We start from the raw sequence: 23,042 nt of genomic DNA, 5'->3' as shown, positions 1-23,042 counted from the left end.
CTTTATCAAAGATGTCCATTACAAAATGTCATGCCACACAGCAAGAAATTGCTAGAGTGGCTGCACCAATATTTTAGTCCAGCCATGTAATAACATGTGTCATGCTTGCTTTATCAAAGATGCCCAATGCAAAATGTCATGCCAAAGTAAGAAATGGCTAGACTTGCTGCACCACAATTCCAGTCAACCCACGTAATAACACTTATCATACTTGTTTTATTGTAGATGCCTGGTAAAAAAATGCCATCCCTGTCCCCAGTGCACCAGCACCTTGCACTCATACATAATCACATTCATTATGAATTTGATTATGTGTGCATGCGAGGTGCTGGCGGTGGGTAGATTATTTGTGCAATGCACTGGGGTTCAAGGGAACAGTCTTGGCATTGTTTTACTAGGCATAGATGAGCAGTAAAAACTGCCACATCTGCCCCCTGGAGCCCCTATCTCCCCACAGGCACACATAATAGATTGTGTGCATGTGAGGTGCTGGGGGGCTCAGGCACGGTAATTTTGCCATGCCTTGCTACTGAACCCCCTGGCTTCACATGTACAGATTATCAATTATGTGTGCATGCAAGGTGTTGGGTGGTTCAGAGGCCAAGCTTTACATGGCATGCAAGGCGATGGGAATCCCTGGGGACTGGCATGGCATTTGTTTCTGGGCATAACCAGTAATGAATGCCAGGCCTGTCCCCTGGTCCCCCAGCTTCTCATATGCACATAATCAATGTGAATATGTGTGTATGGGGAGCACTGAGGAGGGACCAGGGAGAAGGCATTGTATTTTAAACAAGGCTAGTATCATAGAGACACAGTAAAAAAAACTTCACATGCCTGGCCCCCTGGACTCCCCAGTGTCTCACACACACACAATCAATGTCATTATGTGTGTATCCAAGGCACAGTGGGCGGGGGGGAGGGCAAAGGGCAGACATGGTATCTTTTTACTAGACATCTATGATAGATGCCCACTAAAAAGAAATACCATGCCTGTCCCGTGGGCCACCCAGTGCCTCGGAAGGTGAGCTGATTTTGGCTGGTGGGGAGGGGGTTGTGCAATGAAAGGATTTTTTTTTAATGCTCTTATTGCCAACCCTCCCCCTCCCACTCACCAAAATCAGACCCCAAGGCTCAGCACAAACACACGTGCACAACACACACTATCACGCAACATTCACACACATATCGTACACTCACACACAACATGAGCATATACGCATCCATACACATATTTAAATTGACTTACCTTCTGCCTCTGTCCTGAAGTTTGCTCCCAGCGTTCCAGCTCCCGCCTAGCACCAAAAGAAGCCATAATGGGTGACAGCACCCTGGGTAGGCGACCCCTCGCCCATTATGGACCAGCCACCACTGTTTATTATCTAGGACAATGGCAAAGCAAGATGGAACCCTTTCTAGGGTGCTTAGAATCAGAATTGAGCAAAATAAACACCAACAATACTTAGTTATTTGTGTGGATTTTCAAGCAAAAATATGCGCATTGAATAATGACAAAGAAGACAATGTGTATGGTGAGCCCCCAGTTATCTTAAAAGACATGACACTGATGGCCTTATGTTATTTATCCCCACTTACCAATGGAATTTGGGACTAATTAATGGGAGATCCTCCTTACGGCAAGCCAGGTATTAAACCTTTACCGGTGCCCAGGTTCATCTATTGCTTACTACATTTTTGTTTCAATTCATGAATGGGCCAGGGTGGTCATTAGTCCAAGACCGAACAGTGATCATGCTACACTTTCACTTAGTTTGGAACATACAGGGACTTTAGCAGAGCGATTGATACCAATCAGACCTAAAAGAAAATGGGATGTCATTCCCGAACATAATGTAGAGCATTCCATCATAATTAGTAATAGTTAACTACATATTTTATGTGAATGAAAATTACTTTAAAAGTAAAGCTGTGTTTGATATTTTAGTACAAAATATTGGTGATGCCGATAGTACTAAACTGAATGTATTAAGAACATTTTATGAGAGAGCTTGGATATATGAGAAGTCTAAATTGTCCAAAAGAGACCTCTCAACAGCAGTGAAGAATCCCCAAACATCCAGAATGGCTCTAATAGAGAAGAGGAAGAAATGTAAATCTACTATAGCCGATAGGAAACAGGAAATTATTGAGAACATTTTGAGAGATTGTGCCAGTGCAGTGGCCCGCTCAGAGTTGAGACTGTATTGGAAAACTTTGGCAGATGCACCTTTATGGTATAAGACTCACAAAACAGGGAACAATATTACGTCCGAGCAATGGAACCCACATTTTTGTGACCTATATCATGAAAATAAAGACCCTGCAGTGTGGGAACAAAATGCCCTGCTCTTAAAACTGTTATTTTTGAGGATTTCACAGTCAAAGAGTTAATTTGAGCCAGGGACGGTCTTGGACCAGATTGCACCCCAGGCAGGAAGCATCGTTGTCTCCACCCCCAGCCCTCCCACCCCCAAAAAATGACAACAAAATTGTATGTTACAAATGTTCTTAATGGGCCACTCAGTAAAGAACCAGATGAAAATGTAATACAAAATGCATACATTCGATACTAGGTGACGGTCTTGAATGTTACTTGTATTATGTGCCCAAAATTGCAAATTCCAAGCATAAGCGCACATTTCAAACAATTAGACATGAGAACATGTGCTTAAGTGCTTACGTTACAGACTGATCTCAAATGACAGCTTCACTGTAAAGTGTCTGATCCTAGAAACATGATTTTACTGTAATTTATCTGTCAAAATTTGAAGAGCCTAGAAGTTATTCAGTTCATACTCTACCATTCATGCCAACATTATCATTCTATTAGGGAGATGCTAGCCCGGTTCTAGATTTAACTTTGCATACTGGGACCTGTAGTCCTCAATTTACAATGGGGAAATCCAGAACAACAATTCCCAGAATGCAAAGTTAAAAGCAGGACTGGCCTATCATCCCTTAACTGGAATTGATATGTTGGCCTGCATGGTGTACGATATAAAAAAAGGCTCCTTCATGGTATTTTGTTTCATTTATAGGTCAGCTTTTTTGAGTACCAGCTTTAGTTGGGTGATATTGTATATGTTCTATGTAAAGTGTTTTTGTGAAAGCTCTATATAAACAACATACCATTATCATTACTGTATTTGTGAAACTTCCCCACCGAACACTCTGCTCTCGTATAAGGTGTAGTCAACCAATTATAAAATAGAGGCACCCACACTGTAGATTGGTGACCAATCTACTCAAGCAGGCCTGGTTGACGATTTGTGGGGTAACGTAGTGTACTTAACTTTAGCACAATAAAATTAAATGATGTAGCATTGAAGCATCAAGCATCATGCATGATGGTGGTGTTGGAGCCCTTTTGGAGGAGTTGTTCAGGCGCCCCTAGAGCCTGGCACCTGCACGGCCTGATGCAAAGACCGGCCCTGCTATTGTATCACTGAAAAGTAACAAAAACCCAGGTAATGATAATATAGCTTATGATTTATGCCATTGTAACACAGTATGATCGTCAAGAGTTGTATGTTTTGTTTATAACAACATGGTGTGTAAAAATTTATTTTCTTTATCCTGGAACTGCACAATAATCTTTCCCATTCATAAGAAAGGTGACAAAATGGGTCTAGGTAGCTACCGTCCTATTTAATTGTTGGGCTTTGTTAAGATGGATTTCTGAACTGGATTTTCCTGGAGGGGCAGAGGTTCAGAAGGCCAGCCTAGTTTCTTGGAACAGGGTAACCTCTGGACAAGCCAGACCAATCAGGGTAGCGATCGCGGCGGTCAAGACTAGGTCTCAAGAGGGGTGGGGGTGACTGAAAGCCCACAATGAGCACACAAAGCAAGGAGACTTACAAATTACTCCCAACAGGCGTTATATTAAAAATATATACACATTTATTACAAGGCCTTTGTAACATTGACCGTAGCGAGAAATCACAATAAAACTCAAGTAAACCAACACATACCAAACCAATACAATATATATACAAATACCAACGAGTCTAACGAGTTAGACGCACAAAATGTGTAGACCACCTAGATGGGGAGGAAAACAGGCAGTGCGAATAATAATTAGACCCAGTCCGCCTTCAGAGGCACCTAACTAAAAGGAAGTCCAAGCCCTACGAAGAGTGGAGCCTTGTGCTCAAAAGTACCTGCACACACTGGTGCCAACGGGCAAAAAGGGGAGTCTCTTTGAGGGAATCAGGCAGTTTAGTTCAATGAACAATTGAAGATGAACAGAGCTCTGCGACTCCAGCGCAGCCTCCACTGTGGGCAGAAGCAGAGCGCGAGTACGGAAAGGTGTGCTGTTAGACACAGCGGGGAAAAGCGATGGGCTACTGCAGGAGGGCGACCAGTTCCTAGCGATGCTACTCACCAGTCCCCGATGCAGGCAGACCCAGGCTTCTCCGCGTCAGTTTCAGTGCTGGCAGGTTCAGATACGAGCAGGGGACGTCTCGGCGTCGTTTAGATTCCACAGCAGCAGAAGTTGAGTTGAGGATGTCAAAAACGCAGTGAACCCGCGCAGTTTGTTACCACAGCAGGGCAACGGAGCAGCCGTGTGTATTTCAGCCAAATGTACACTACTCACTTCATACCTGGGAATGCCAAGTGTACGAATCGGGTGAGAGTGACAAGGACTCGTAATACAACACAACCTGACGGCGGTTACAGAGCAAGACTCCTGGGTAGGCTGGTCAGTCTGCTGGATGGCCCAGAGACACTTCCAAAGGCTTACGTGCAGGAGATGGTGAAGATGCCGAGAATAGTTGTTCCCACTATTCCAAAGGGTCAAAGTAGCAGTACAGGCCTTCTAGTTCGATCAGAGGTAGAAAGGGTTTCACAAAGCGACAGCAGTGCAGAGGAGCAGTCCTTCAGCGGGTCACCAGCGATTCCTCGGTTCAGCCTCGTGGTTGCAGGATACTTGGCGCCTGTATTCCTTTGTTTGTGAGAACTCAGGAGATCGACATGGTAGTGGTGTTTCCAGCCCCCTCTTATCCACGGTTCCCTTCACGCCAAAACGGGGGGGACCCAATGGGAGATCCGCTCATAAAACACTCACACCATATGTGGACCTATCACGGACCATGGGGGTCCCAGGCTTTCACACCACCCTAGACTTTCTGGCTCCCAGGATGAGTATTGGGACCAGACATCCCAGCCCCCCATCCTGTAGGCACACACAAGGCCTGTAGAAGCCCGCAAAAGCATCTGTGTTTCGCGGGAAAGTACATGCCCAAATAAGGAAGGTCCCGGATCGGCTCGACCTGGGGGAGGTGAAGGGGGCAAGACGGTCAGCGGACAGGACAAAGAGCCTCGTGGTCTGGCCATTTTGGGAGCCAGGCCACCATTTTGGGCTAAGCGCGAGAAACACGCTTAAAACGCCAAAAGGAGCTCAAAAACACAAGAAACGATCGCTGCCACCAATCCCGTCCGTGATTCACTTGCACCGTTCATTTACAATCCCAAGAGAGTATCTAGGGCCTGTAGAAGACTAGAGACCCAAGAGAGCAGAAACTTAGCTTACAGTGCCCTCTTGTGCCATGTTGCGCGAAAGTTGCAACATGATAAAGAAACTATGGAAAACAACGTTTCCCGGTACTGACTGTCTTAAGGGCATGTCAGTTTCCCCGTAAGAATGGAGCGAAAGCCCAGAGGAGTGCGGCTGAAGGCTGCACTTCTCTGGCAAAGTCTAGATCATGGTGAAAACAACAGCAAAAAGTTTAGGGGTTGCCACATGGAAGGAAAATTACCCAGCATTAAGAAATCTTTCCTAACAGGCTTCATTGTTGGGCTCATGGTAATATTGAACTTCCATCTTTCTGACTAGGTTTTTAAAAAGGGCGTTTGGACACAACAGCCAGGTTTAAATATTTATTCATAGCTTCATCATAATATCTAAAGAAAGCAGCAGTTCCAAAACACTATGCTCAAGCAATCCAGGGTCAGAAATACCAAGGTTCCACACAGCCAAATGCAGCAATCCAAAGGCAGCCCAAAGTACGACAGGCGTTGAGCCACAGGTAGCATACCATAGCAAAGCCAAAGGGAATCCACGTGCAGGTCAAAGAACAAGCCAGACTCATACATTTTACTGAACCAAGGATGAGAAGCGCTGTGTTCTTTTGCTATCCAATCCTAATACCATTGACTGCTGCCTCTGGGGTGATCCACCCCGGGCCCCGACTGGGCACGCGTAGACTGTGAATGTACGTCATGGCACTGGTAGCCACTCTGGCGTGCCTTTCCTGGGAGATGTAGTGCAGAGCAGAGCATCCCACAATATCCCAGGCGCCATGGCAAGCTCTGCTCCATGCCTTACCAGGTTCTAGTCACCCTGGCCTTGTGGCTTTGGATACTGATAGCTGATTCTGCCAAACAGAATTAAAGTTATCCCAGTATTAACTGCAGGACTTTGACCTGATTATCATATGGATTTCGTTGCTGTAGAAAATTTCGAAAAAACCCAACGTATAGTACAATTGTATGAATTTCGCCTTTACTATGAACAACTATACCATACGTTCCCAATATAGTGAAGGAGGGGAGAAGGGATTGCGGGCGTGTCCCCTGCACCCTTGTTTGCTATAATGGGATTGGAGGTTGCAGGGGTGTCCCCCGTGTTTTATAAAATAAAGATAGTTAAAACACAAAATAAAAAGAACCCTGCAGCGCTGGTTCCCATCCACGTAAGTGAAGGGAACTGGCATTGCAGGGAGACAGGAGAGTCGGGCGGCGCACTTTGCTGCCCAAAGGTAAGTAGGGGGGAGGAGGGCGGTGGAGCAGGTAAGGGGATGTGGGGAATCTAATACGCGATTACACTGCAACGCTCTTTTCGAATTCGAAATTTTTTTATTCGTAATTTCACGCTGCACTGTAAACAAGTATATCCTTTGTATTTGGAGATAATTCCAAAAGAGATCATTCCTAATTAGTTGGAGGTAATAACTTCATGCATGTGCTGGATGGATTACATCCATAATGGTTTGCACCTCATCAGGAGGCCTCCAACAAATAGAGGTCGTTTTTTCAGTTATCTCCAAACTCGTAATGAGTGTTCAAAAGACGTACAGGAATTGATGGACACACTAATTTTCCAAATATAGTAACTGACTGCCCTTTTGACTGACGGGCCATTTGACTTGATGATATATTGAAGACCTTGCACTCTAAAAGCCAAGCGTGCATTTCCTTAATCGTATAACCAAGGAACAAACGGATGCATGATTTGTGTACTCTGCTCAATAGTTGTATTTTATGCTTGCCAAAGTGATCTACAATACCCTATCTCCTTCTCTACTTACACTGAACGAGTTGTCCTATTTCCCTTCCTCTGACCTTTCACTCAGGCTACCTTCACCATCCCTGCAACGCACGTTATTCATTACTGGCTTGCATTGCTACTCACTGTTTAGGGATGTTCTTGGTGACGCAGATGATGCCTCCTGCTGTTATGGTAGTTTATATCAAAGGGTATGACTTACCTGGCAATGAAAAAGTACTGAAAAATTAACCCTGACTTTTACATGGCGGACATATTTGCGTTACTTTGTTCACTTTTTTGAGGTCTGTGGAGTTATTGGTATTTAACGTTACATGCTGATTTCTGCTATATTCTTTCATTGCAGTCACAATGAGGCGGGATTACCTCCACCCATGAGTGCACACACTTCCCATTATACAACTTGAGTGCGCAAATAGCTTTCTGCCAAATCTTTCATGCAACTGCAAAGACGAAGCATCTCGCACAGAAAGGCCTGGACTGCCATGGCATACACTGCAGAAGTAGTCTTTGTGTCTTCATTTTCATTTTCGTGTGTGTACATCTGGCCCAGCAAATAGTTAATCTGGCCGTTTTCTTAAAAGGCCTGTCAACAAAGATGTTTCACAACCAGCTAATGAATCACGGTGCTTCATCAATGTCTCACAGGAAAAGAAGCCGAATGGCTGCTTCAGTCTGGGGGTTTTCTTTTGTCTGTTCACACGTCAAGCGAAGGAAATCTTGGCAGGTGCCGTTTCAGAGCTGTCAACGAGACTACAAAGATTTAGGATTGTTTCTCAATTATAAAAAAAGAATTAGCAACCTGTGTGTTCTCGACTGGGTGGATTCATTTATTAACCTATTTGTTCCTTCTTTCTTTTTTTCTTACTTTTATTCTTCCTTTGTTTGCTTCTTTTCCCTTTTGTTCTTTTTTCATTTCCCTGGTTTTTTTCTTCTTTCACTCTTTCTTAATTTCTTTCATCAGACTTTTCTTTCTTATTTTCTTTCTGTGCTTCGTTTTCATTTTTGAGTCTTTATTTGCTTTCATTTTTGTATTTAAGTCATTCTCGGTGTCAAGTATCGGAGGTCATGGAAGATATGGGACCAGTGAAGTAAGAAACCCAGGCTTTCTTATGTAAAAGCTTAAAAACATAGACCTCCCAAGATGGCCGCCGCCTGGGGACTGAAGTCTAAGAAGCAGACTTCTGTCTGGTGTTCCTTCATGCCGGCGTTCTTGAATGACTTGCAGACTACATAAGTCCTCTCGTTCTACTACACCTTGATTTCCAACATTCGTGACGCTTGGAAAACTCTCCGTTCTACGTTCCGCTGCTCGGTGCAGCCTCAGGAACTCACTGGAACTTCCTGCTCTACGCGTTCCTTCCCTGTTCCTGCTACAGCCTGCCTGTTTAGCTCTCCTCGCTTTCTGTGCCTTTTATCATGGCACTCCAGTTTCCCTGCATTGTTCCCCCTTTAGCGTTCCTTGCAACATTCTACAGATTCCCTCTCTTTCCCTCTGTGCCTCCTGCGCCATCCTTCTTCCTGTGCCAAGGCTCTCTCACTCCCCACCAGGTCTGCAGCACCTGTACTCCATTCTCCACTCTACAACCGATGCCTGTGCTCCTCGCATGCATAAATAATATCGGACTCAGGTGGAACTCCCCATTGCTGATTGTGCTCCTCGCACATCGCTGCATAATTTGCTGTGCTCCTCGTATTTACCCTAAATTGCAGCATCTTGTGAATAGTACCATTGCAGCCCACGCTCCACACCATTCGCCGCTGCTTGCCCTTAATGCTGCCCCATGCCCATACTTCTGCAGCTTCATTACTGCACGCACTCCGTGCTCTACGAATGCTAAATGCTTGGTGCAAGTACTGCGCTACTTTCCATGCTCTGACAGAGAACTGGACTCCACAGGTTCTCTAACCAGAGGACAGATCACCTCTTTGTACTACCCAGGACCACGATATTGAACTCTACTCGCCTCCACTGACCCAGAGGACCCTATCTTCACCCTACTATCAACACATCGGATCAATCTTCAGGGTTTTTTTCCCAATTCAGGGGGTTCCCCCAATGCTGCATGTCCTCAAATGGTCCATCAGGGGACTGACAGAGTGGGGGATCCCCTTCTTTGTCTACCGGCATAACAGGCAACGGATCACAGGTTAGTGCAAACCATACTATCCTGACACTTGGTCCATCTTCTGTGATATCATTTTCTAATTCTGAATTGTTCTCGAGCTCTCCTACATTATTTGACACATGCCTTCTATTTCTTCTATGGCATTTTGTATTTTTAAGTAGTATTGCAGTCTCTTCTCACCTTGATTTAAGAGATGCCAAGGTGCAGAAACGTGTTCTTCTCTGGGTCCCCCAGAACAGTAAGCGTAAGTATTATTTAAGCCTATTGTCATTGGATGTGAATAGCCTTTATGATCAGTTAAACTATAATGTGATGAAGAAATACTTCCTTACATATTTGTTTATACTTGTAGCTCATTTGTCCACCTACCAGCAAAAAGTATGATATTATCTAGATTGAGGACCCAGTCCCATCTTTAGCAGACATTATATATAAAGGATATTCTAGCTTTAAAAAAAACATAAAGGATATCGAATAACTTAAAAGTTGGTTTTGTAGAAGTAGTAGGTGGTTATCTCGTATTCAAATAGTGGAAACAAAAATCCTTGTTGGTACATTCTACAGAGCAATATCTGGCAATCAAGACCCAGCAAGGACATTGGTGTATGAGATTTCAATGTCCCAGCTGTGTTGATATGGAGGTTTATTTCTGTAGAGGAGTGGCCAAATGCCTCTACCGGAAATCCTGAGCCCTATTTTGCCTAGATGTTGGAAGCGAGAAATTGCGACATGCATAACGCTGATAATGATCCCAATACTGCAAAAGATCTTCGAAACAAGGTATCCATTGTGAAGGCCCTATAAAATGTACCCGCAGAGAGATGACAGTCTCTTGAGGGAGGTCCCTGCCGAAGTGTGAAGCAGTGAATGCAAGAGGTTGGTGACATCATAAGAAATAAGAGTGACGCACAGAGAAGGATGATCAGAGAAGAGAATGAATAGATTGTATGGAAACTGACGACTAGATAAAGAATCGAGTGACAATTTACATGCGAAATAAAGATTGTACATGCAAAGAACACTGAAGAAAATATAAATCATTTTATAACTGTGAAGATGCTGCAACGCAAGTAGATTAAGTAATCATGAAGGTGGGCTATACATAGTGAATATTCTTCAGGTGGTGCCGCCAAAATATATAACACACCCTATGGTAGGCCGTGTAGTTATGGTTAAGTTGCTCAACTCATAGGAAGAGCACTTTTTGGGTGGCTTATAACTTCACTCTGCCTGGACGAATACTCACCAAACTTTGCAAAAGAAGTATATGGCCCGCTCTGAATTATTTCAGGCAAGTTTAGAGAGATTTCGTCAAGAGGGGGCAAAGTTATAGGGGGATCCCCAAAACATTTTTTTTTCCATAGACATAATGGACACATTTTTTGCTCACGCCTACAGCCCGAACCGCTGGATGATTTTCACCAAATTTGTGCCAGGAGTGGTGGCTTGGTCCCGAAAGTGTGCTTTTGTAAATTTGGTGTAAATATGTTCAGTTGTTTTTTTTTAAACAACCAAAAAGTAGGTCCAAATAAATGAGTGATATCTGGCTCTTGCTCGCTGACCCATTTCCCTGTTCGGTCCACGGACAGGCATCCAATTGGCCTAGAGGGTGCCGTGATGTCAGCTGACATCAAACGTGCCCACTGATTGGATGGTGAAAAGGGAGCAGTGCGTCAGATTTTTGGGAATACCCGCGATGTTGGATTCGCACACATCTGCCGGAGTCCACGCACACCGCACTAGAAACATATAAAAAAACACATTTCACTTGTCAAACTTATTAAACAATCTCTGGGGAGGTGAGCGGTGATGGTGATGGGATGGGATATGGCCGTAAGAAGCCAAGAAACTGGTGTTTTGCCCGCTGGAAGACTGAGAACTGTCTGGATGTTCGGGGACAGCCCTGTGATGTTCGCAAACACTTCAGATGTTCAGGGACATCTATGCCTATTTCTAAATTACAGGATTGGTGAAAAGCAATTCTGGGATGGCTTATAACTTTGGCGCCACTCAATGAAACTGCATGACATTTTTGAATTTTATAGGATTCCGAATGGTTTTGGAAACGGTGTAACTGTTTTGTAAAGAGGGAACACAATTAGAGGGGGGTCCCAACATATTGTAAAGGCTTATAAATATGGTGCCATTTGAAAAATCTGCACAAAAGTTTGGAAAACAATTTTAAATCTAGATATACACGTTTTTGTAAAGTTTGGTGGGATTTTCTCAACAGGGGGCTACATTAGTGGCGGTCTCAACATTTTTAAATGGCTTATAAATGTGTTGCCATTTTATGAATGTGGACAAACGTTTTCAGAAAGATCATAGACCCAACCTTAAATGTTTGTGTAAAGACTGAATGGATTTTGTCAAGTGAGGGCTAAGTTATATGACCATTGCATGTACATAAATGTTGACACTTTTGAAAAAATAAAACATGGGCGGATTTCAAGCAACCTCATGTAAGGAGCATTGGCAAGGACTTTAAAGCATGGTTTTGCAAATGTGCCTGTGTTTTATTTTTTTACAAGTGTCATGATGTAGGTACAAACATTGTGATATACCTTTAGTGACTGAGATATAGTCTGTGGCCATGGTCAGTGTTCAGATTGTCCGGATCATGGTATAAGGTCATGACCCGGACAATCTGGCTACTGGCCATGACTGCGAGGGACGAAAAATTGTGTTAAAGTGGCCAGGTCCATCTGGTACCGGCTATGTGGTAAAGTTATTCGAAAGTAGGATAGGTTTGAAAGGGAAAAGAAATGTGCTTGTGGTTATATGGTCCTAGACTTCACATTCTGCAGGCTGCAATGGAAAGGAAAGAGGGGCTCTGTACGGAGCCCAACCTTCTCTTTCCATGGTGGCCATCTTGGAAAAGGATTTTCCTTCTTCCGCTTTGGGAACCAGGGGTGCTAATGTCCTTTATACCCATTGCAGGGGCCGCAATGGAGGATAATGGTCCGGAGCCCTCGTTATTTATTTATTTATTTATTGATAATGTGCCAAAGCCTGCAGGCATCAGGGCGCACACAGACACACTTCGTTTGGGCCAATAACTTGGGCTGGCAGGCCGTTATTCCCTGTTCGGGTCCCTGGAACGGGGGATGAACATCCCATTATTCCCATTAGAATAACACAAAATGCTAATGGAAATGTTGGAAAAAGTATTGAGCCTATGTACTTTAGTGCGAAATGTAAAGTAGATAGAGTTTATAATCTTTTCTTTTAGTTCTATTTTTTAACTGTGAAAAGTGGTTCTTAAAGGAACCTTTCTTTTGTTGTTTTTTAAAAAAAAAACATATACCTATTGAAGGGGATAGGGAAGGTAAAGATAAAGTTGAAGCCAGGAGCAATTTTACCTTGAGAAAGACATGTCTTGAGAGGTGGATGATGGGATTTTTAAGACTGTTTCAGCACTGATGGAACAAGGTATTCTGGTACCGTCAGAATCATTGTGCAATACCGCAGTGTATCCTATCAAGAAATCAAAGGTGGGTCGTCGAGATTCATACAAGATATGAGACTGATAACCAAATTGTAGAGGCAGAGTTTCCTTTAGTTCCAAATCCAGCTACGATACTATGCAGTATCTCAGTAGAGGCACAATATTTTACTGTGATAGACTTGAAAAATGCGTTTTTCTCAATCCCGTTGGACAAGGATTCACAAGACTTGACTTCCTTTTCGTTCCACCAAACTCATCTGAAACATACTAGGCTGCCTATTCTGTGAGTCTCCATCGATCTTTGATAGGGTTATCCAGATGGACCTACGCAATATTGATTTGAAGAGCGTTGTGATACAGTAGGTAGATGACATTCTGATTTGTAGCACTACAGAAGACGAGTGCAGGCAAGACTCGCCCCAGTTAATGACTATCCTGGCAGACAAGGGATATAAGGTAGACAAAGAAAAGTTACAGTATTGTCAAGAAGAGGTGTTGTATATAAGCCAGTTGATCTCACATGAAGGAAAGAGGGTCACACCTGAGGGATCTGAGGCAATCATGAAAACAGCAAAACTGCAAACGGTAAAGAAAATGCATCAGTTTTTGGGACTATGTAATTATGTCAGAGCATGGATGTTTGATTATAGTTCATACACAAGACCTCTTTTGTAAGCTCTAAAGGAAGCACAGGTAAAGAATGAGAAAATAAAATGGTCTGAAGAAATGGAGGGAGGATTTGAAGAATTGAAGAAAGCAATCTGTACAGCTTCAGTTTTAGGAATTCCGAATTATAATGAGGAGTTCTTTTAATTTTCGCACATGAATAGGACAACTATGACTGCAGTACTTACACAGAGGACTACATTAGGTTATAAACCTTTGGCATATTATAGTGGTATTCTGGATCCAGTTATGGAGGGGCACTTTCTTTGCGAACAGTCGCTGGCAGCAGCCACGTTCGCAATTGAAAAGTCTACCAGTATTATGATGGGGTGTTCTTTGACACTCTCTGTGGAGCATGCTTTGGTTGACATTTTGGAATTTTGGAGAAACCTAAGAGTACATTGACATCTCAGAGAGCTTTAGCATTGTCAATCGGGTAAGGACAATTTCAAATGTTTTTAGTGAGGCCAACGCAATGTCAGTGGAATACAAGAGTTTTCAAGTGTTTTCTGAAAGGTCAGTATGAGGCCTCAGAGCGTAGGTGAGGAGGTAAGTTATTCCACAGTTGTGCGGCAATGACTGGGAAACTAGATCGCCCAGCTCTATTGCAACTGAAGCACGGGGTAGTATGTCTGTGGCTGTAGATGGGTGATTTAGGTCTAGTAGGTCGTCCTTGGAAATCCTTTGTGAAAGGTAAGGCGGTGCAGAGTTAGAAAAGCAGCGAAACGCAGCAATGAGTGATCGAGAGAATTTTATAGTTGATCCGATCTCTGACACGTAGCCACTGAGCAGCTTTTCTATGAGCAGCTTTTCTATGAATTGAGACATGGTCACGTCTGGATAGTGTCAAGGTGGCCCAGGCGGCATTGATTTGGATGGTCTGGATCGTGTTAAAGTTACGCTCTGAAGTGCCAGCGAGGAGTGAGTTATTGTAGTCAAGCCAGGAGCCAATTAATGCTCTGGCTATTGTGAGACGGTATTGCAAGAAGAGGTAGTGTTTAGATGGGTTCACAAGTTTTGCGGTATGTGAAGCTGAGGACGTCATTGCTGGAAATGCATCGGAGGGACAGGGCCTCTGTATCCTTGTCCTTTACTGCTTTTTATTGTGTGTTCTGTCATGTTTTCCATGCAGGAGTTCATGTGGGACACCTGGTGGTGCAGCTCTCTCTTTTGGTTTGGTGTACAGACCCATGGGATAGCCTTATGGCACCCATGGGTGGGGGTACAACCCTGTGCCCCTAGTGTATGTTTGTGGTCACCTGCTTGTGGCCCACAGAGCAGGGTATGGGCTGGTGGCAACTACATGCTGAATTTGACAGGTGCTCTGAGTATCCTCCATTTTGGGATACCCAGGCCCTGTCATTGGAATCAGTAGATTCCTAATGGAAACAAGATGGCCCTGTGGCCTCTTGCCTTTCCATCACCTGTTACCTTGGTTTTCCCGAAGTCCCTGGAAGCCCTGACTCTGTCCTCCATTTTGGGATACCCAGGCCCTGACTCTGTCCCTTCCCCTGACTGGCTGCTGGGTGGAAATTCCATATATGGTATGTGGGGAAGTGCCGACCAGACTGGCTGGAGCCTTCCCAACAAAGGTATGTTGTGGGTACGCCTGTGGGTGGGACCTGGGTGAATGGAGTGTGTGATGAATACGCATTCTGTGTTTTGGGTGTCTAGTATCTGGTGTTTGACACAATGACTGAGACAGCCCTGCCTGAAACTGGTATGAATGCAGTGTGTAGTGTTGAATGGCGTGGTACTTGTCCGAATCCACATTCTGTGTTTTGACTGTCTGGATCAAAAAGAATGGCCTGAATGCACCTTGCGCCTGATTGGCTGACTGACTGCCTGAATGCCCTTCTGAGTGATTGGTTGCCTGAGTGTGACCCAGCAGAATGAATGGGAGATCAACAGTATATCTGGGAGCCTCTCACTGCTAGAAATCGTTCAGAATCTGGAGTAGAAACTGACATTGAAACTGAAGCTTAACCTTGAAGCCCGGCTGGAAGAAAAGTATTGCTGTTGCCCTACTTCATCGATCTGAAATCCTCTGTGTCTTCAAGAACGGATCCCGATAGGACCTGGTTAGGCATCCTCTTCTGGAGCTACGAGGGACCATCGTGCACTGCTAGCCTTCGCCTAAGCTCCCTAGAAGTCAGACCCTTGACAGGCTGCCGACCGGAGACTGGGACTGCCGAGGAGAACTAAGAGAAGCACCAGACATTCCGTCCACCATCGTCGACCAGCGTTCGCAGGTTTGCTATAACCGCTGGAGGCCCGTCAAAGTTAGTTGCCCCAAAGCGGGGACTGCTTGACGCCATGCTGTCGACGACCGGAGCCTCAACGCTCCTTTGATTAAGACATTTGATTCCCGGACGTGCTCGTCCGCACCGCAGACCGCCTTATCCTGCTGCAGAAGGCCAGGCCGTCGACACGCTGAGGAGCATCCTCTGGTGGGCTCCCCACCACCCAAAGACCGTAGAGACGCCGGACGACTCGACGCCCTTGCTGGCCAAAGTTCTTCACAAACTCTTTGCGGTCCTGAACTATCGACATAGAGGTGCCCCGCACGCCTCATCCTTGCAGGACGTCTTTGACTCGTCGTCAACGAGCACCACCAGGACCGAAGCTACTGCCTCAACATCACCGAACATTTCATCGAGGATCATCGACACCAAGTTCAATTTCTTCGAGGCCCATCGATGATCCGTGGCTCCAGCTTTAAAGGGAACATCGACGCTTCCTCAAGGAACTCTGCTATTCCAAGCACATTGGGGTGGTAGAAACACTTTAGAAGGAAATAAGACTCATTGAACAATATATGGACTGGGCTTGTGGTATATCTTTATTTTACAGGTTGCTCAGGAGGGGGATCTCCACATAGAGGTGTGTCTAGGTAACGGGGCCAGTATTCTGCCAATTGTTCTAACCAACTGCTTTCCTTCTATGTCGATTGTTGGTTAACTTTCCTAATTGATTTGTGTGACATTTGACCAGAGTACAGTTGTTATTCCCACCTGGTCTCTGCAGAGGCGTTGGGGCACGGTCGCAGCCCTCCCGGGGGGAGGTCGCTCGGGTCCGACTTCTCCCTCTGCCTTTATGTGGTGACTGGTGGTAATAGGTGATGCTGCTCAGAACTGCTCCTGCGTGGAGAATAGGGAGCGTGAGTATGCCAGCTTGTGTGCCTGATCCCCTTCCTGACCCCTTCTCCCAAACCGTGGTACCCGTGGGATGCGCTGTGCCTGGAAAGCTCATCTGTTGATTAGTTTTGGCGAGCACTCCGTCCTGCTACTTCTGGCAGGGGCGCTTGTATGATCTGGACCAAGTTCCTTCACTGGTCCCTTGCACGTAGTAGTCCAGTCCTGCTGCGACTAAGCCACTATACTTCAGGTAAGTGTTCCTGTTTACCTTTGTCTTTCCTCGTCTATTTTTTTGTATCGTAAAGTTTGTTGTCTTGCTGTCCGTTACGCTTTTGACATTTGCTCTTTTGCTTTCTTCCCTTGCAGGTGATGTTGCCAGTCTGGCAGAAGCTGCAGAGCTCAAGGCGGCAACCGGAGGGAATGAGCAACGAAGCTGCAGTGGTACAACAGCTAGTAAGTTGTTAACTAGGGGGCATGCGGGGTTGAAATGTGGCGCGGGCCTAGGTCGGATGTTATAACCTTGTATTTCTTCTTCAGGGTCCGAGTTCGTGGATGCGGAGCGCTGTGCAGCGGCGTCGGGATCAAGATCACTGGATGTCAGGAGCTGAGTCTGCAGATGAAGCGATGAAGCACCAGTTTCCTGGATGTGAGTATGCAGGAGAACGCCTGGTTTCAAAAGTAAGTAAACTGGTCCAAGCGGCGGTGAGCGTCCTGTTGCACACGTGTGCACAGTAACACAAAGCACCGACCTTAAGGATGGAGAAGCTTATCTAGCTGAGCTTCTGATGCTACACCCTGCCACACCCGTTGAGTCAGCACATGAAGACCAGGCCTAGGGAGCCACACCCGATGAGTCAGCACATGAGGATGTTCTCTGGAATAAAGGCTTTCAGGTCCTGGAAAGTTGTTGTAAAATAAAAGCACTCCTGCACTGAACTAAAGTAAAACCACTCCTGCACTGAAATATAGTGTTCCTGCTCACATCTCTATATGAGCCTGGCATCAAAGGCGACAGGACTGAGTCCAGCCATGGCCCCTGTGTTTATGTGTCCCAAATTGACATAAGTGAGTCAAGTGCCCCATTGCCCCCATCACTAGATGGTGTGGTTTTCGTGTTCTGGGGCCTGTGGCCATGACAACAGTTGATGCACTTTAATGAAATCTTATAATAATTGTGGTACCACTTAGAACTGTATATATTTGCCATTGTAGATTAACTAAGCACAAAGTGAGTTATTGTGTATCTAACCTTGAAGCTTAATCATATAAAGACTGTGTTTTCACTAATACAGTGTTCGGACATTCCTTTGTGGGTGCTTGGGGACTATACTGAACTTAAGAACCAGCCTGCATCACCGCCTGAGAAGGTAGGCCTTGATTGCTCGATCTGCGCCACCCTATAGAGAATCTTGGCTGGGGTCCTGTGTGCCTCTCCTCTGCCATATAGAGATCAGCAGTACAGACATCCCTCCAGTCTTTACATTGGTGGCAGCGGTGGGATGCTTATGGTTTTAAGAATCAGTGTATAACCGTGCCACTTACAAAATATCTGCACTTTATTAAATAGAGGTTTGGTTATGTGCTAGATAACTGGATTACAAGCAATGGAATCTATTGTGAATGGTAAATTGACTAGGATGAGCTTAGAGGCTCTCCAGAGTGCTTGTGAAGCCAGGGAGTTAGACTTTGTGGATAAGTCTAGGGTAGAGCTGATAGCTACCCTGGTGGACTACCAGATTGATTGTGAAGCTCTTGAAGGGGAGGATGTAACCATGGGGGTCCCTGCCCCTGGGCTTGCCATTGAATCTGTTTCGGGGAATGCCACATTCCTGCTGCCTCTGTTCCGACCTCCAGCAATGTTTCTTTAGGGAATGCCTTGGAACTTGAGTTATTAAGGATAAAATTGGCCGTTGAATACCGAACGTTGGAAATAGAAGTTGAGCTTAAGAAAGAGGAGTTGGCACAACAAGTGGAGCTCAAGAATAGGGATCTTGAACTAAAAAATAAGGACCTTGAACTCAAGAACAAGGACACTGAATGTCTTAGAAACCAGCTAGAGAAAGCTAGAGTGGAGACTTCAGCTAAACCAGTTGAGATGGTCAGGTCTCCAGCCACCAAGTTTATGAAAGATTTGGTTGGTGTGTATGTGGAGGATTCTGATATCCTCCAATGGATTGACGTGTTTGAAATGGCTTGTGCAATTCATGATGTGGAAAAGAGAGATTGGGCTAAGTGTTTGTTAAGCAGAGTGCCTCAGACTAGATATGACTGTATTCTGAAACTGAGTGTGGAAGAAAGGGGTCATTATGAGTGCATGAAGTCTGCTTGATTGCCAAGTTTGGCAAGACAGCGACCCAATACCTTAAAAGATTCAGGGATTTTAAGAAAAGAGAGAATGTGTCTTGGGTTGACTGGGTGAGTGCGGCACATATGCACATGATGGGGTGGATTGATGGATACAAGGTGAAAACTTCTGTTGAATTGTCCCAACTTTTGTTTATTCAGCATTTTTCTGAAGCCTGTTCATCAGAGCTGCGTCAGTATGTTGCTGACTAGAACATTTTGGATCCCTTTAAGCTGGCCAGGCTGGCTGACAAGTGGGTCTCCCACCGGGTGTCCCCAAGGGACTCCAGTGGGAAGGACAAGGACAAAGAAAAGGAGACCTCTTAGAAAGCTGAGGAGTCCCAAAAGCAATCACAGTTGGGTAAACCAAAAGCTTCCTCTCCTAAGACCCAACATTATAGTGGGGATAAGTCCTCTGTGGGTGGGAATAAGAGTAGTGCTCCACCTGCTGTACAGCAGGCTCCCTGTGGTTCCAGTACTGTACCCCACACTCCTGGCACTTGTTGGGAATGTGGGGCTCTGGATCACAAGAAGGGTGACCTCAAGTGTAAAGGTAAGGCACTTGGAGTCCAGGCTGTCAGCCTGAGCTACCCTTACCCCATGCCTGAGGTGGAGACCACTGTCCTCCCCTCCTCTACAGGATCACATTCAGTGCCCCTGTAGAGATTTCCCTAGTGTCCTTTGGGACCTGGGACCAGTACGCAGATGTACTGGCGACAATCCCACTGAACACCCGTAGGTTTTTGAGAAATGTCCTCTTGAATTGCCAGCCTTCTACTGGTTTGAGAGACACTGGGGCAAGCATGACAGTGGTGGACAGGACCCTGCTCAAGCCACCGGACTATGTAGGTGCTCCTCTGAGAGCCACCAGGTTAGCTGGTGGGCCTTCCAAATTATCGCCTGTAGCCTTAGTCACCCTCATCATTGGAAACAAGACAGCAAAGCTTCCTCTCCTGGCCCAGGACAATGTCCCTGCTAACATTCTGTTATGAAATGATCTAGTAGGGTTGGGGTTGATCTCTGATGGTCTCCCCCTGACTGCTGCTGCAGTCACTAGATCACAGGTAACACAGGGTCTGGCTGTGAGTCAGGTAAATGAGCCAAAGGCGAGGCCTAAGGAAAGAAGACGGAAGAACAAGAAGGCCACCTCTGCGAGGGGGCTCCTTCTCTTTCTGCTGTTCCTACAGCACCCATTGGGATCCATGCTCTGGACGGGCTGGGTCCAGTGGAAACCCAAACTCAACTCCTGAGGGAGAAGAGGCAGAAGACCCTCCTGCGGGAGAGGTGCTCAACCTAGAGGACCACCCCGACCTTCAATGCCTGTTGGCTGAAGGGGGACCGTCCCGGGCGGACTTCTGTAAGGGTCAGAGAGAGTGCCACTCTCTCAAGGGTCTGAGGAAACAGGCCCTGTCCCAGGCACAAGGAGAAGTGCCTAGGACATTCTGGATCTATTGGGAGGGTGAGCTCCTTGTTAGTGAGCCCACTAAGCCTGAACTTGGTGCCCTCAAGAGGTTAGTGGTACCCCAGGTTTACAGGCCCTTCTACTGCAGTTGGCACATGAAGTGCCCTTAGCTGATCATCTTGGTACGAAGAAGACTAAGCAGAGGATCTCTGGCCATTTATACTGGCCCCGGATGGGTGTAGAAGTGAAGTCCCACTGCACGACCTGCCCAACTTGTCAGTTGGCTGGCAAGACTGGAGGCAGTGTCATTGCCCCACTGCAGCCATTGCCAGTGGTTGGCACACCATTTGAGAGGGTGGGCATCTATATTGTCGGTCCCCTTGACCCTCCCACTTCAGGTGGACACCGGTTCATCCTGGTCTTGGTTGATCATGCCACCAGGTACCCTGAGGCTATACCTCTTCGGACTGTTACTGCCAAGGTGGTTGCCAGGGCTCTCCTGGACATTTCCACCCGTGTAGGATTCCCTAAGGAGTTTGTCTCAGACAGAGGATCCAACTTCATGTCTAGTTACATTAAAACCATGTGGAAATAGTTCTCCACCTCTTACCATCCCCAGACCAATGGTCTGGTTGAGAGATTCAATAACACTCTCAAGGGAATGCTAGGTGCTTTGGAAGAGCCCCTAAGGAGGAGATGGGATCTCCTCCTGCCATGCCTTCTGTTCGTTTACAGGGAGTTACCTCAACAGGGTGTTGGTTTCAGCCCCTTTGAGTTACTCTTTGGACATCCCGTAAGGGGCCCCTTGCCTTGATCAAGAAGGTTTGGAAGCCATCCCTCCAGGTTCTGCCAAGCAAGTGGGGGACTATGTGTTAGGCCTCAGACGGAGGATGACACAGATGATGGGTCAGGCGACAGCGAATCTGAAGGCCAGCCAGGAATTGAATAAGTACTGGCATGACCTTGAAGTCTCGCAAGTGGATTGGACTCCAGGATAGGCGATCCTTGTGATGGAGCCTACCAAGCCTCGAGCTTTGGCAGACAAATGGACTGGACCCTTCAAGATAATCTCCAAGATGGGCAAAGAAAATTATCTGGTTGACATGGCAGTCTCTAGGGTAGCCCCTCAAGTATTCCAGGTCAACAGGCTCAATCCTTTCCATAGGCAAGCGGAAGACTCATGTCTCTTGCTAGCTTCAGAGCAAGAAGAGGATGAGAGTGAGCCCCTTCCTGATTTGCTGCATATCAACTCTCAGGATGGCTCAGTGGAGGGAGTACATCTCTCTCCAGATCTGACGACAGAGCAGCAGAAGGCCTGTAGGGCTATGCTCCAGCAGTATGCATCTCTGTTCTCTCTGACACCAGGCCTTACACCATGGTGTAGGCATGAAAATGACACTGATGACAGTGTGCCTGTCAAAAGCAGGTGCTACCGTATGTCAGACTACTGAGGAGTCAATGCAGTCACCAAAACTGACGCGCACCATTGCCCAGGGCTGATGAGCACGAGGACACCATAGGTGCTGCCAAATTTGTGAGCACCTTTGACCTTACCTCAGGCTATTGGCAGATAGCTCTGACGGACCATGCCAAGGAAAAGACGGCGTTTTCAACACCTGAGGGACTCTACCAGTTTAGGGTCATGCCTTTTGGGTTGAAGAATGCCCCTGCCACCTTCCAGAGATTGGTCAATCATGCACTCAGTGGGCTGGAGGCCTTCTCAGACAACATTGCCGTCTACAGTTCCACTTGGGAAGAGCATTTGACATATCTGGATAAGGTGTTGCAGGCCTTGAAAAGGGCTAACCTCACTATCAAGACCACCAAGTGCCAGATAGCTCAGGGAAAAGTCACGTATCTTGGTCATGAGGTAGGAGGGGGTCTAATCCAACCTCTCCCCAGTAAAGTACAGGATGTACATGACTGGGAGACTTCCACTACTCAAACCCAGGTGAGAGCCTTTTTGGGCCGCACTGGCTATTATCGCAATTTCATGGCGGACTAAGGAACCATAGCTGTACCTCTGACAGCTCTGACTTCACCCAAAAAGCCTAGGAGAAGGTTAATTGGACTGAAGACTGTCAGAGGGCTTTTGATGGCTTGAAAGAAAGTCTGTGTAGGGCACCTGTGTTGTGTGCACCTGACTACAGCCGACCCTTTATCGTCCAGACAGATGCCTGCAACACCGGAATTGGAGCTGTCTTGTCCCAGTTAGATGACAAAGGGAGGGAACATCTAATCATATTCCTCAGTAGACAACTCAAGGGTAGAGTTTGGAGTCTTAGGCGTTTCAGGCCCTACCTTATGGGGTCTACCTTCAAGGTCCAAACACATCATAAGCTCCTGAAGTGGCTTATGAAGATGAATGGTGAGAACCCGAAACTGCTCAGGTGGTCCATTAGCCTGCAAGGGCTAGACTTCACCATTGAGCACAGACCAGGGAAAAGTCACGATAATGCAGATGGCCTTTCTAGAAGGTATGTTGACCGTCTGGATGAGGGTGTCTATCTCGTGGGAGATTAGGCACCCTAACCTCAGTCTGGGGGGGCCACTGTGATGCTGGAAATGCATCGGAGGGACAGGGCCTCTGTATCCTTGTCCTTTACTTCTTTTTATCGTGCGTTCTGTC

The sequence above is a fragment of the Ambystoma mexicanum genome, chromosome 6p (genome assembly GCF_040938575.1).
Source record: "Ambystoma mexicanum isolate Mex_15411 chromosome 6p, UKY_AmexF1_1, whole genome shotgun sequence".
In the NCBI taxonomy this organism is placed as follows: Eukaryota; Metazoa; Chordata; class Amphibia; order Caudata; family Ambystomatidae; genus Ambystoma; species Ambystoma mexicanum.
The sequence above is the reverse complement of the archived record's forward strand: the minus strand, read 5'-3'. Positions refer to the sequence as shown.